We start from the raw sequence: 13536 nt of genomic DNA, 5'->3' as shown, positions 1-13536 counted from the left end.
ATGAGAGATGCCCAGAGTTATCAGCATACAAAGTGAAAAGATGAACTGGGAAATGGAAATAGATGGCCAGAAATAGATAAGTCCGTAAAACTGATTATATATTCAAGCAGTCCAGTACTAAAGAAATTAATTAGAAAGAAGTACCCCTCTATATTCAGATAGCCTTGTCAAGGCCATTATCTTTGCATCAGAAGGTGAATTTGTATTGTGTCCATTCACAGACATTCTGTACAGCATATGTAGGCAATGGGAGACTCTGCAATCAGGACATTTTAACAGAGACCATCTGAGAGTTAGAAGAGACCTCTCAGTGTCTAGGCAATGTTTCCTTTCCTTTACCACTATGAGGCCTGTAGAGGTAGAAAGGTAGAAAATGGATTTGAGAAGCACATTTTGTAATCTCGTGAAGCTGCTAATTTAGTCTTAGTTGAGCCTCGGTTGAGATGGTCACAGTTAATGGAACTTTATGAAGCTGAACAGCACCATGACTTGCAGTTTTCTTAAGCTCTTTTTAAGTAGTGAGAAAAGGAATTCTTCTGCACTTCCCACCTGGAACGCTGGAATGAATTAGTTGTCCAAAGACTGTCCTTCTGCCAAAGAAGGGGTAGGGATATGAAATCCTGTTTAATCTTCAAACTATTTCAGCAATATTTCCCTTCAACATGTTTTTGTTGAAGTAGGTAGTACCATCTGATGCTTCTTGTGCCTGTGTGCTGTTTTCTCCAGGAACAGGTGGTGGTATGTTTTAGCAGTTTTCACACCATTCAGTGAGGCATCTGCAGACAGAGAGCCTGTCCCTGACAAGCAATGTATCTCACTTCTGCTTTGCATCTGACTTAGGCTAGTCCCCTGCCGTGCTTGTGGCTTGTGACTGCATCATTGCTTTTCTGCACAGATGCTTATCTCATTCAATTGCATGCTTAATGAGAAAATGGCTTCTTGAAGTGGATGTTCCCATGTGGAAACTTTCTTGTTCTCCCATGATATACTGTCTGCACCAGGAGCTGTCTGTGTTTCAAATCAAAAGAGAGAAATATACCACTCTGTTTTTCTTTTTCAGACACTTGTCAATGTTACTGGCAACTCTAGGAACTTCCTTCTGTCTCTTACTCTGTCCACGTTTCTGAGTGACAGTTCTGCCCCAGCTCTCCCAGCTGTTCCCATTCTCCACTGAGCTAATAACCATCTTGTTCAGATGGAGGAGGAAAGAAAACACCTTAGATCCACAGTCACTGACATTACTGCGTGTTTTTCTGTAGCTATGTCTTCCGTATAGCTAACAGCAACAGACTAATACAATTGTATTGTACTGCAAGATCTTGAATTTTTCACTTTGATGCCACACCTCTGTTCCCACCACACATGTCTCAGTGTCTGGGTTACAATTTCACCTCTGCCATCAGCAGCCATGCTGATGCACGTGTTCTCATTCAGATAACCCGAGAGTGGAAGAGATCGTAATGGAAACAATGGTGACACACACAAATATCAAATACAGATAACAAGAAAATGATACTCTTCTGTCTTCTCTGATTCAGAGCATCTCTCTGTTGAATTTGGAGATGTAAGTTCCACCTCATAGTATATGTATTTCAATACATATTAATGTTTGAAAATATTTCCAGTGTAACATGCATCCTTCAATGTTTACATAATCATTAAATCCAGGTTTTTCACCTGAAGAGCAAGTTACCTATATCACTTTATTTGTTGCCACCAAAAAAAGACTGTGAAACAGAAAATTGCTAAGGTTAAACCACTGGCGTTTTTATACTACTTGATAAATATTTGAGACTTAAGCTATTATGCTTTGTTTTGAGTTTATATTTTTATATAGTTAGCTATAGGGATATATTGGGTTTGATGAAGGCCAGCAAAAAAGGATTTGTCACAGGCCTGTTGGACATAATCCAAGGAAAGTTTTTCAATGCTTACTAGACTGTAGTATACACCCTTTCTTCCTGCAGTCACAAAATGCTTCTATCCCTTAATCCATTTGCTTTTTTATCAACAAGCTAGAATTGGTTCAGTTCATACAAGATTATTTCTGCTCAGATTCTCATACTTGAGCTAAATTGACGCCTATGAAAACTTATAATTTTCCTTGTTTTAACCAATGTGCGCATTCTGAACCAATCCTTGCTAAAGCATTTTTTGCTGAAGAGCTTGTGAGCTGGAAATTATTTCACTTTGAAAAACATCCAGTGTATTATTAAAACCATTTCCTTTGTCATATCTCTATGCTGTTACTCACTGTTCTCTTCATAGAGGCTAATTAAACGTTATGCTGCTAATCAGTGTTGATAGATACAAAGTACTGTAATGTCTTCTGGCTTTATGGATTATGCTAATGACCATCTGCCTATTATTGATAATTTGTTCTTCAGTTACTGGAGGGGGAGGAAGAAGCTGTTTTGTTAACTATAAAAGGGAACTATTTGGTTTATGATGCATTCAGCTGTATCACCAGTTGTCTTTAGCTATTAAAGTTACTATAGCTGCAAAGAATATAATTTCATCAAGGGCTGAATTTTCTCTAGTAATTGTATATGGAATTTGTATGTTCAGACATCTAGAATACATCATGAGTGATAAGAGCTAGATGGCAACGAGCTTATTAAGTACTCAGTGTGTTAAACCAAAGGCAGATAGATACATGATTAAATTTCACACTGAAGTTGTCTAAAATGCTATTAACTATGAGGAGTAAAAGACCATGAAAAAAGTCTAAATTCTGTAACATAGAAATCTTTAACAAAATCTGTGTGTGTGCAGGGACTGCCTCAAATAACTCTGCAAATCACAGCATACTCCACTGGTAGCAGGAAAATGTCAATTATAAAAATTCAGGTGCTCTGCTCAGAGGGGTAATGTGCACACCTGTTTTCATGTACTGTGATAGATAGCATCAGATTTTCTCCAGTATGAAACATACTGGGTAACAGTCCTTTAGCAGCGTATTAAATTTTGCAAAGCCTTCTTGGATTGTACTGAAGATTCCAGTTTTACTTAGCTAGTTTGACTGTCTTGTTGCTCAACCAGAACAGACAGCTCTGAGACAGACAGTGAGAACAGACAAATGCCAGATGTTGTCAGCTCTAGAGTTGGCTGAAAAATATCCATAATTATTTCAAAATGTGAAAATGCATTTCAGCTTGCTGTAATACTTTTTCTTGCTTCCTTTTGAGGTACTGCAATATAAGGAAAGCTGAGATTAGAAATTTTGATGCATTTTGGTAAGAATTTTAAATAAAACACAATAGAGTTTCTCATTAAAACTTTCCCTAGAACTATTTGGGAATCATGTCAACACTTGAAAATAAAGGAAAGATTCTAAGCAGTAATCACATTAAAGAACTTACACATTTGCCTTTTCTTTCTTGAGGAACAGTGCACGTGTGAAGCTTTTGCGGAAATGAAACTTCACTTTCTTCCAGTAATAAAATTAAACTAATCTGGGAATATTCAGTGCTGAGAAAGATAAGTCTTCCGAAAAGATCTTGAAAACTCGCTGAAGGAGACCAAGGATTGTTCCATGGAAGGGGATAGTCTGACTGATGGAATAGCAGTTTTTGGCAAACACATCCAGTGGTGACCATTGTACGTTCTGTAACTATTGTTTTTAGACTACTTTACAAGACGTGTATGAATGGTAGTTATCAGTAATGAGCCCAAGTTCCGTGGAGGTTACCAAAACTTCACAAAACCAAGTTTATATCATGATGCCTGTCAATGAAGGGCACCATTGAAGATTCCCTCAGGCAATCTGGAGTAACTCTGCTTGAATTCTGTAAATGCTTTGAAGCGCTGCTGAAATGTTGTATCAGTAAATAGAAACACTGAACAGTGCAGTTGTCTCTGAGTACAATTCTTATTATATATACCAGCAAAATACGAATGGCTAGAGTTAGCACAAAATGAAATTATTGCCTTATATATAATTTCTTTAAAATTGGGTAATAGTTCTCTCATGTAACAGAAAAGGAAATTTCCCATGTTTCTTATAAGCTTACACTTTCATTAGCGACCTAACCTTAATGCTTAACAGATGTTTTATGCAGTTCTCAGAGCTCTGACGGCACTAGTAGGCTGTTGTGGCTCTGATGAGCCACACCTGAGGCCTGATGGGCTCCTAAACCTCCTCACCCCACCCTGACTTATGGGCCGAGGATCCTTATTTAAGCTCAGTCTTGAGGCTTTGTACCTGGCCTGAGCAGTGCCCTGCAACTGCTGTTTTCCAGCTCAGCCAGCAGCATGCCCCTGCCTAGCCATGGCCTGACTTCCCAGGTTGATCTCAGACCTGTCTTAACTCTTTGGACCTGCCTAGAGCTAGCTGGGCTTTGTGTGATCCCAAGCTATGGGTTGACGTTATGGCTTCAACCCATGCCTGCTTCATCATTGTGAAACTGCCTGGTAATCTGGACTTGTGGTTGAACCTGGTTGCCACCTCTGGCTTGGCTTGGTTGGCCACTGTGGGATGGACCCTGTCCGGTGAGGCCCTGCTCTGCTGGTAGGATTATTTCCTGGCTCCCCATCCCTTAGGGAGCAGTTGAGTCTTGCTGCTCCCTGACAGTTTGTGGTGGAAAAGGCTGGAAAGAAAAGTTGTCCTATGACAATTTATTTCTCATTCCTGGTATGTTCATATTCTCAGTTCTGTATTTTGCAGGATAGACCCAAGAAGCTGCCCCTTCACCCTATACTTACCTACAAGAAGGAAGAACTAGAACAGAAGGCATCTTGGATTCCCAAGGTACTTGAAGGTGGAGTACTGTCATTTTCAGTTACACCTCCTATTTGTCTACTATGGATAAAGACAAAAACACAGTCATCAGGGATTCCCCATGACTGATAACAGGTTTGCATCCTAACAACACCCCCATTTGCTTCCCTCAGGGTCACTCCTGACTCCAGCACATTGCTAGCACTTCCATAGAGGAAAAGCAATTCTTTAGACTAGTACTGTTATATAAAGCTGCACATGGGAACACTGTCCTGGGAACATTATTATCTGCTTCTCTATCTGGAAAAAATAATCAAGAGGTAATTTTTATCTCATTATTGAACAATGTTGATTACTTTGTAAAAAACTGAGACGCAAGATGATTTTTTTGTCTTTTGAGTACGTGTTCAAAGCAATCTTTCCCTGCTTATGGAATATTTTTTTCCTAAGAAGTTGGTATCTATTATAGATGACCTGCTCTAGGAGGTGTTAAATGTTGATAGTGTAGCAAAAGAGTCACTGACACAACAGTGCTAGCAATTTTTTTCTTGCTTACAGCTGCGTGTTTAAAAAAACCCCCAACACTCCAAAATCCTAAAGGCAATGCCACCCAAGTTTACATTTGGTCGTGAGGCTGCAAATAATTTCAGACACAATTGTGCATAGCATCCAGGATAGCAGTGGTCTTATTTTTTTTTAAAGGTAGAAGAAATATGAAACTACTATTTTGCCAGTATTCATAGGTAAGTGCCATAGTTTTCACATATTTTGATGTTTGAACTAAGGTGAAAGGATGTCAATTCACACAGTGGGGAAAAAAGGGGTCTCTACGAAAAATTGCTACATTTTGTTAGGAAAACTTGTGAATGTGTGATCAGTTGGAATTTGAAACTTTCATAGCGCTGTAACTATTTATGGTGATAAGTAATTGCAAACAGAATTAATAATTACTTGCTGTGTATAACTTTTTTATTGTTTCAAAATATTCTATGTACTACACACAAGCTTTGAAACACTCCCAAAACCATTTTTTCCTCTCTCCCCTTTTTCATGAAAGTGTGTTTCTTCTTTAAAACTGAATTAAGTAGCAACCAAGTAAAAGGTACACTTTTACACCTCTGTTCTGCTCTCTAAAAAAGTTCTCATCTTACACAGTTCAGATAGGAATTGCAGGTATCAGTGCACACATGCACGCCCTCTGTCTCTCGTTTAAAAACTTATGTCCCAGTTGATAGGAAGACTTTGCTTTGAGAATGTGCCCGTTTCTTCACTCTTTAGGATGCCATGCAATATGCCCTTTTCACAACCACTGGCTCCTGGAAATCCCTTGTCTGAGGCAGTTAAGAGGTTTATACTGCTCTGTTTCTTACTGAGGTGTCTTTCTCTGCTCAGGTAGCAGGGATTTATTGAGGAAAAACAAATTTCACACAATAATTGAATCCTAATTTCATGTTTCAGTGAACAAACTTTGCTGTCTCAAGTTTTCTTTTCAAAACCTTGAGAACAAATCCCTTTAGGGTAAGACACCCACTGCTTTGCTCCTCTACTTCAAACAACAGATGGGAGGATAACGTGTTCAGGAAGATTAAACCATGATGCTGAATGCAGAGTTCAAAGGTAATTGGGTACTCCAGTAATGGACGTTTGTAGATCCAGGAGAATTATGTTCCTGTGTCCAGCTCTTTGCACACACTTGCAGACAGACTAACAGGGCTGGAATGCATATTTCTGAGTAAAATATACCAGCATGTTACCTATTAACTGCTGTCATAAAGAAAGATGTTTAGTTACTCAACACATCTGTAAGAATAGTTGCTAGATAGAACTGTCAATGGGGAAGAAGGAGGTAGCTGTTAACTGGAGTTCCACAGCAATCCCTTAAAGGAGGGGAAACTCTCTCCATTTGCCTCAAGTGCTTAGATTGCAAACACCTGCCTGGCAGAGTGAAGAATGTAGACAAACACTTTTTTGGACAAATGCTCTGGATAGCACCAAAGAAATAAGTCCTGTGCAGGTTGAAAGGATCATAACCAGATGTGAGAGACTTGCTGACATGGGTACAAGTCACTTCTATGACTTTATTATAAAAAGTTGTAGAGGATTAGAATAAGAGTGATCAGAGAAGTGAGGTTCTTGTATACTGCTTGATACCAGTGTCTGACCCTTTGTTTTTAAAAACATCAGTCCACTGAAAATAAGTCAAACTACAAACTGCTTGTGAAGGTACTACACAGATTACTGGTCAGCTGCAGAACTACTTACTGTCTGGTTTCATGGGGGAAATAAAAAGACATATTATGCCTAGATTAATATTTTTAATGATTTATGACTGAAGTGGGCTGCGTCTGTCTTCTATAGCAGTTTGAAAGGAAAGACTGGAAACTTTGCAGTCCTCTGTGCAAATAAGCATCCTAGGGGATTGGTTAAGGCAGTCAAGAGAAATTCAGTTCCTGAACTAAAAGAAATTAACAGGAGAATAGACATGAAAGCATTGTAGAAGGCAAATTGATCTTGACATGCAGCATCTTTTGTCCAGAACTAATCCATTTCTTTAGATACTCATGAAGAGCAATAAATGTTGAGTAATTGACTTGAGAGCAATTTGTGCTGGCAATGATTTTTATGAAATGTTGCTTTGAAAGGACCTCACAACTTGTCAAGGAACAAATAATGCTCCTATTGACCAGTCAGCGGTAGTGTTTAAAAGCAGTCAGACGAAATGAAGGAAACTGTGTCTTTTAGCAATGTGTTGGGATATTAACCTTGTGACTTGTGTTTAACACAGAAACCAAGTTGTTGGCTCTTAAATGAGACAATACTTAACATGACAGAGGTATAGCTTCAGTGTAGCTAAGCCACAGGTTAAACTATCATGGGTTGGTTAAGACTAATGAAAAAAAAAAGGCATCCACACTGCTTTTAAGAGTATGCAACTGTCATGTCTTATTTCTGTGCCAGCCAACATTGTCTCTGTGAGCAACTGAACAGCTCATTGGAAGCATATCCCTATGATTCATAGCTTTGAGTTGCGTCCTGCAGTTTTTGTTCACAGTAATCTACAAAGGCACCTGTCTGCCCTCTCTGGGAATAACGTCAGGAAACATTCTTGTCATGGAAATCCAAGATATGAATGCAGTTCCACGTGGCAGCCCATGTTAGTGTGGGGGTCTACATTCTCACCACTGCTTAGAATGTAACTTAATTCATCGTAAAACAGGCTGTCAGGCTACCACGGATTTAAAAATCTTTCCTTGGTGTTACAAAATGCAATCGTGATGCTATTTCTGTTGCATTGGTCACTGTAGGGCTTGTGACTATTTGGCTTTGTGGTGCTGAGCTACCCAGTCTTGTGAGCACAACATTGAACTTTAGTAGGAGTTTCTTGTGTTTAACTGTGTTTCGCCTGCAAAGCTGCAGAAACTGCAACGTGGTGTTGAGGATGCTAAACAGAAGTACATGGAGATAGATAATTTTTGGTCAAGGTCAGAGCACATATGTCAGTGTAGTTCACAAGTAGATTACAGGACCAGCAGAAGATAAATTTATTTAATTTTATAAATCTTAGGCTACCAGTAAGAAATAACCTTACTCAGGGAACACTCTGTACTTTGCTATGCCTTGCTTTGTACCAAGGGTTGAGGAAACTGCGTCTAAACAGTGAGAATGTTAGACTGAAAAATAACAGATGAATCCTTAAATTGAAGCCTGCTGCGAAGGCAAGGCTGAGGTGCCGTACCTTTGCAGCAGTGAAACTTATTGATCCTAGTAGGATACAACAGTTTCCCACTGTCAGCATAACACAGCTCACAAATTCCTGGGTTCTTCTGAAAGAGAATGTAGGAGTAAATCACACAGGGCACATTTCCATTACAAAGGCACAGCGTTTTAGCGGGAGGGACAGCTCATTTGGTAATCAAGAGAGACAAACTGCTGTGTTAAACAGTGACTGCCAGGAAGGAAATAAATGATCTGAATAAGGTATGATGTCAGACATGGAAGTCTCCCAAAGGTGTAAAGAATTCCTGGTGGACAGTTAGATACTTGTCCCTTTTTCCCATCTAGTTTCCTTCAGTTCAAAAAGAGTTTAAAATATGACGTGACCTTTTACTTCTATCAGTATTGGGTTTTTTGGTATTAAGTCAAGCACTTTGGTCTGTGATTTTGATGGGACTTTGATGTTGCACGAAGTTAAGTGCATGTGCTTTACTAAACAAGTATGACCTTAGTGAAAGACCTGATCATCTCCCTCATCTGTAAAAAAGCTGCTAATCCAAAGAAGGCTGTGGGTATGCCTGCAGTGCAGCCAAAATTGATGGAGCATGTGCAGAGAGCAGTGTTAGAGTAAGCTGGTCAGGCCTTAGGGAGCATGTGGAAAACCACTCAGATGGGATGGGAGAAGCATGTAGCAGCAAAACCCCCATCAGTGTGGAGTTAGAATCTGAAAGAAGTTCAGAATCTTTTCTTGTCTGATATCAGTAGAAATTGAGAGATTGAGGTTGTGGGACAACAAAGCCAGGTATGCAGCTTCCTGAAATTTTGGAGCTTGTGGTGATGACTGAACAATTTTACAAGTTGTACATATGAAACTGGTCACAAAGTATGTCATATCTTAGCTATTGTGCCTGGGGTGGGAGCCATTTCATGACTGACCAGTGGACTCAGAACCTTGAAAACAGTTTAATAATGTAATGATTTCAAGTTCCAAGTAGAAATAGCTCTGACTTAGGCTTACTTTAGCAAAATATCTCACAGTTCATCATTGGGACACTTTTTTTAGTAGAGGAACATATCCTGGTCAATGTTATTCTATTAGCAGTGTATGGACAAAATTAAGTTAAAACTTTCTCTGCTGCTGTTCCTGATTAGAGGTTTTGCTGAGGTGTTGAAGCTGAAAGTTGCCCCACAAAATTCTGTCCCTTTCAGGTCTTCTATAGGTACTTAGTCTTTATTACTTTATCAGGAAATTGCATCAGTTCCCATGCTGGCTGTTTTAAAAGATGAGCAGTGTTAAAACCTTTGGACACAAACAGAAAATATAGTGATGTCATCACTGTCTTGATTCCTAAATCTGCAGAGAAGAGAGACTAATACAGTAATCTGTGCCTAACCCGCAACGACTTCCACTTTTAAAGACCTTAAATACTGTTTTGCACAAGATAGCTACATAAATCTTTGAACAGAAAAGTGAAGAATAACCTATTCAGACTGAAACTACAGGGGGTATGTTAGGCAGACTGAATGTAATTAGCTAAAATGGGATTTGGCTAGGACACTGGAGTTAATTAAAAAAATATTACAGGGTCTTGAATGACCAGAAGTAGTCAGGATCCTGGCAGATGTCACACCTGAGTGACAGCAGGTCAGTTAGAGCCCTGATCTCTTGTACTATGTTGGGACATTGGCTCAGAACTGGCTCAGAGGAGGGAGGGCAGTGTCTTGACTGATTTATGTTGAAATGTGGTGTGTGTGACATAAGAAGTAGTTTTTGGACTGTTGTGAGACTGATGCTTTTTTTGTATGCTTCTTCAGTACCAGGCAAAGTGTGCAGCCCAAAATGAAGCAGGGTGTTTCCAGTGAGATGTATAACTGAGAATAAGAATACCTTAGTTTATTGCTACATCTTAGGAAAAAAGGACTTAAACTTGGGGATTCGCTTTGCCTGTCCATGAAGTAAGATCAGAGCACTTTCTTGTAAAGACAATATGAAGCTTAATTTCTTGCAAAGTGGTGTGAAATTTTGGAGGAAATTGTTCTAAGATGCTGAGTACAACAGTACTCTTCAAACTTGAATGCCTTACAGTCATGAGCTGTGAAGTAGTAGTCTTCTCAGGGAACTAAGGCACACCTACTGGGAAACTGATGATATATTTATTTAAATTTCTGGAAGCATTTAATGAGGGATGTACTGGTAAATACAGAAAAAAGTAAAAACCAGATCTGTGGTATGTCATTTCTGCTGACCATAAAGTTGGAGATAAGATTAAAATCCATGCCTCCATCTGGCCTATGTATTTTTAAACCAACATCTCACAGCTAGAGTTAACTTCAGAAACAGGGATTTTTTTTTTTTCTCATTTTCCTTCTCCTTACTGAAACAGGACTTCTCGAGTTCCTGAGAATGCAGGGGTCTAAGATTTGGTAAGTAATACAAAAGATCTAGATCTATTCTTTTTATTCTTCTCCCAAAATTTCATTCTAGATGAGTGAATTGAAAGACTAAGCAACTATAGTCACATTTGTTCTGCAAGCCAAATCTTTTGCAATTCCTTTATCATATTATAAATTATAGAATCAGGGCCATACATTATTGAAGATCCTTTTACATTCTTTCTGCATATGGTTGGGGCATGGCTCTGCCTAATTGTAGGGATTGGGGCACAAGATGAACGTCTTATTTCTCTTTTCTGAATGTAGATCACAGGCTTTTTCTGTTTTGTTCAAAGCACTAGCTCAAAGGGATCTACTTTCCTGCTTGTGCTGATCAGCAGAGTCTATCAAAGCAGTAGAGCATCTTTTATGTTCTATGTACTTTCTACAGTGCTTTGGTATGAATGGTTAAAACAAGGTAAACCATCATGATTTTTTAGTGAGCTCTTTCAAGTTCAAGCCACAGAAGAGAATTCTTTCTGCCTTTGATTTGCCTCCTATAGATAATGGGTCACACATTCAGCAAAATAACGTGTATATTTTGCCTCTCTGCAATGCATATCAAATATGTGTTTATGGTTTTGCTATTGCTCTATCAAAGTGTGCACAAAGTTGATTGCTTTAATGTTAACTTTTAATTAAACTTAAATTTTATCTCTAATGCAGCCTTTCTATTTTCTCCGTTAGCCTCAGGACCTAACCACCTGGCAGGTGGTTATTTATTGTGGTCTGAAGTAGTTTTCCCCTAAACACTTATAATGATTTCTGTAATAACATTTCATCTTATCTGCTCTGGTAGTTTTCTTTTTTGTAATGAGTTTCTCGTCAGAATATCTGCAGAAAAGCTCTTCCTCCCACACCAATTCCTGCCACTGTATAAGCTCAATTTAATCTGCTCCATGAACAATTAGTATTAAACGTATTGAGTTGCTTTCAGTAGTTTACTTGCTTATAGTACTGCAAAACTGGTGTTGAACTTTCCTGTTTCCTCCTTGGAGAAGCATGATAACATTTGGCTTACAAAAGAAGACATGCTTGACTCCACTTTTTTTTTTTTTTTTCGTGGAACAACTGTTTTTGTCTTTTGTTGTTTGATTTAAAATAGAGGACTCCCTTTCTTAAGGGGAATGTTTAGTTGAGAAGATTAATTTATCACTAAGAATTTGAACCGAAGTACAATCAGACATCAGCAACTAATAAAATAGTACTTTTCCCCATAAAAATATATTCACTGCACAGCAAATATGAAGCAAATGAGCATTATGGTAGATCTTATTCATCAGATACAACTGAAATGCAAAAAGGTCATGCAGGTTCCTCAGCTAAAGTAGTGCTTTCTCTTATTATAAATCAATAAGGGTTATGAGCACATGTCAGATGTTGCATTTGGCCTCAAAAAAATGTTAGAGAAACTATGGACTTCAGAAAGCACAGAAAAAAGAAGATATAGCGTACGGGGAAACAGAAATCTTAGGGGTGGGATTGACACACTGAGTCTGTTATTGGGCTGATTCAAACAGCTCAGTGCTTGAAGCAATATGGAAGAAATACAAGTTTATAAGCAAAACAAGTTTATAAAAACATTGCTAAAATACGTCGACAGAAACAGAGGGACTGACAATTAACTAGAGTAACCAGACTGCCAAAATGCATTTCAAACCAGGTATATTTTGGGTTTTTTTTGGAAACCGAGTGTCTTGACACAAAATACAGGGCAGGTTATTATGCAGTTGCTGGGGGTAAGAGAAGGGAAAGATGAACTGAGACTTTTTGTGTTTGAGCTTATGTGGGAGACCCTTTGCTCCTGTATCAGCCTTGAAATGAATCTCCGTTGACAGAAATTCCTCTTAGTGGAGAATCTGAGAAAATAAAATTTCATATCCCTTTTCACTTAAAAACTCTGGAAAAAACCCATTGTGAGTCAGAAAAACAACATTCTTATAGAATGTTAAGAATTCTTAAAAATGCTTCTCAAGCCTTCTGTACTACCTGGAAATGTCCAGGTGGAAGGGTAAATCCAGATTTATGTGTACATAGGAAAAAAACCATGTCAAAACAAAGCAATACATTAATTCTCAATCTGTACCTGCCTATTCACCTCACAGTAACAACTAACCATGGACAGGCTGACACAGATCTCATATAATAGAAGCCAGAACAATACCCACATGGGTATGAGTAAAGTTGTTTTCTGTAGGACTGGATGCTATTTGAGTACTAGGTAGTTGAGGTGAGACAAAAGAATCTGTGCCTGAAAGACCTCACACATTTCCCACACCCATCAGGAGGCACCAGAACCAGATACTGAATTACCTGTGGCAATTTTGAGAGTAAAGTAATTATAGGATTGAGGAATTTTTTAAAAGTAGATGAGGTCAAGAGGCTTTGTGATGAACCTTTGTAAATCTATATGAAAAGGAAACTTTCCCAAGATTTTAGCACTTCTGTCCCTAGGTGTTTACAAGCGTGAGATGTTTTGAGATGACACCTATAATTTGATTTTGATAAATTCCTTGTAGTAAGTGCTCTAAAGTAGAGAGAAATAAAGGACTGTTGATGGAAAATAAAAGCAGCAGTGAGAGGATGAATGAACTGAAATTGGAAAGCAGGCAAGATAAGTCCAAGGCAATTTAAAGGAATTAAAAGCGTATAGTATACTTGACAAATGA

The sequence above is a fragment of the Strix uralensis genome, chromosome 13 (genome assembly GCF_047716275.1).
Source record: "Strix uralensis isolate ZFMK-TIS-50842 chromosome 13, bStrUra1, whole genome shotgun sequence".
Classification (NCBI taxonomy): Eukaryota; Metazoa; Chordata; class Aves; order Strigiformes; family Strigidae; genus Strix; species Strix uralensis.
This window is presented reverse-complemented; position numbering follows the sequence as displayed.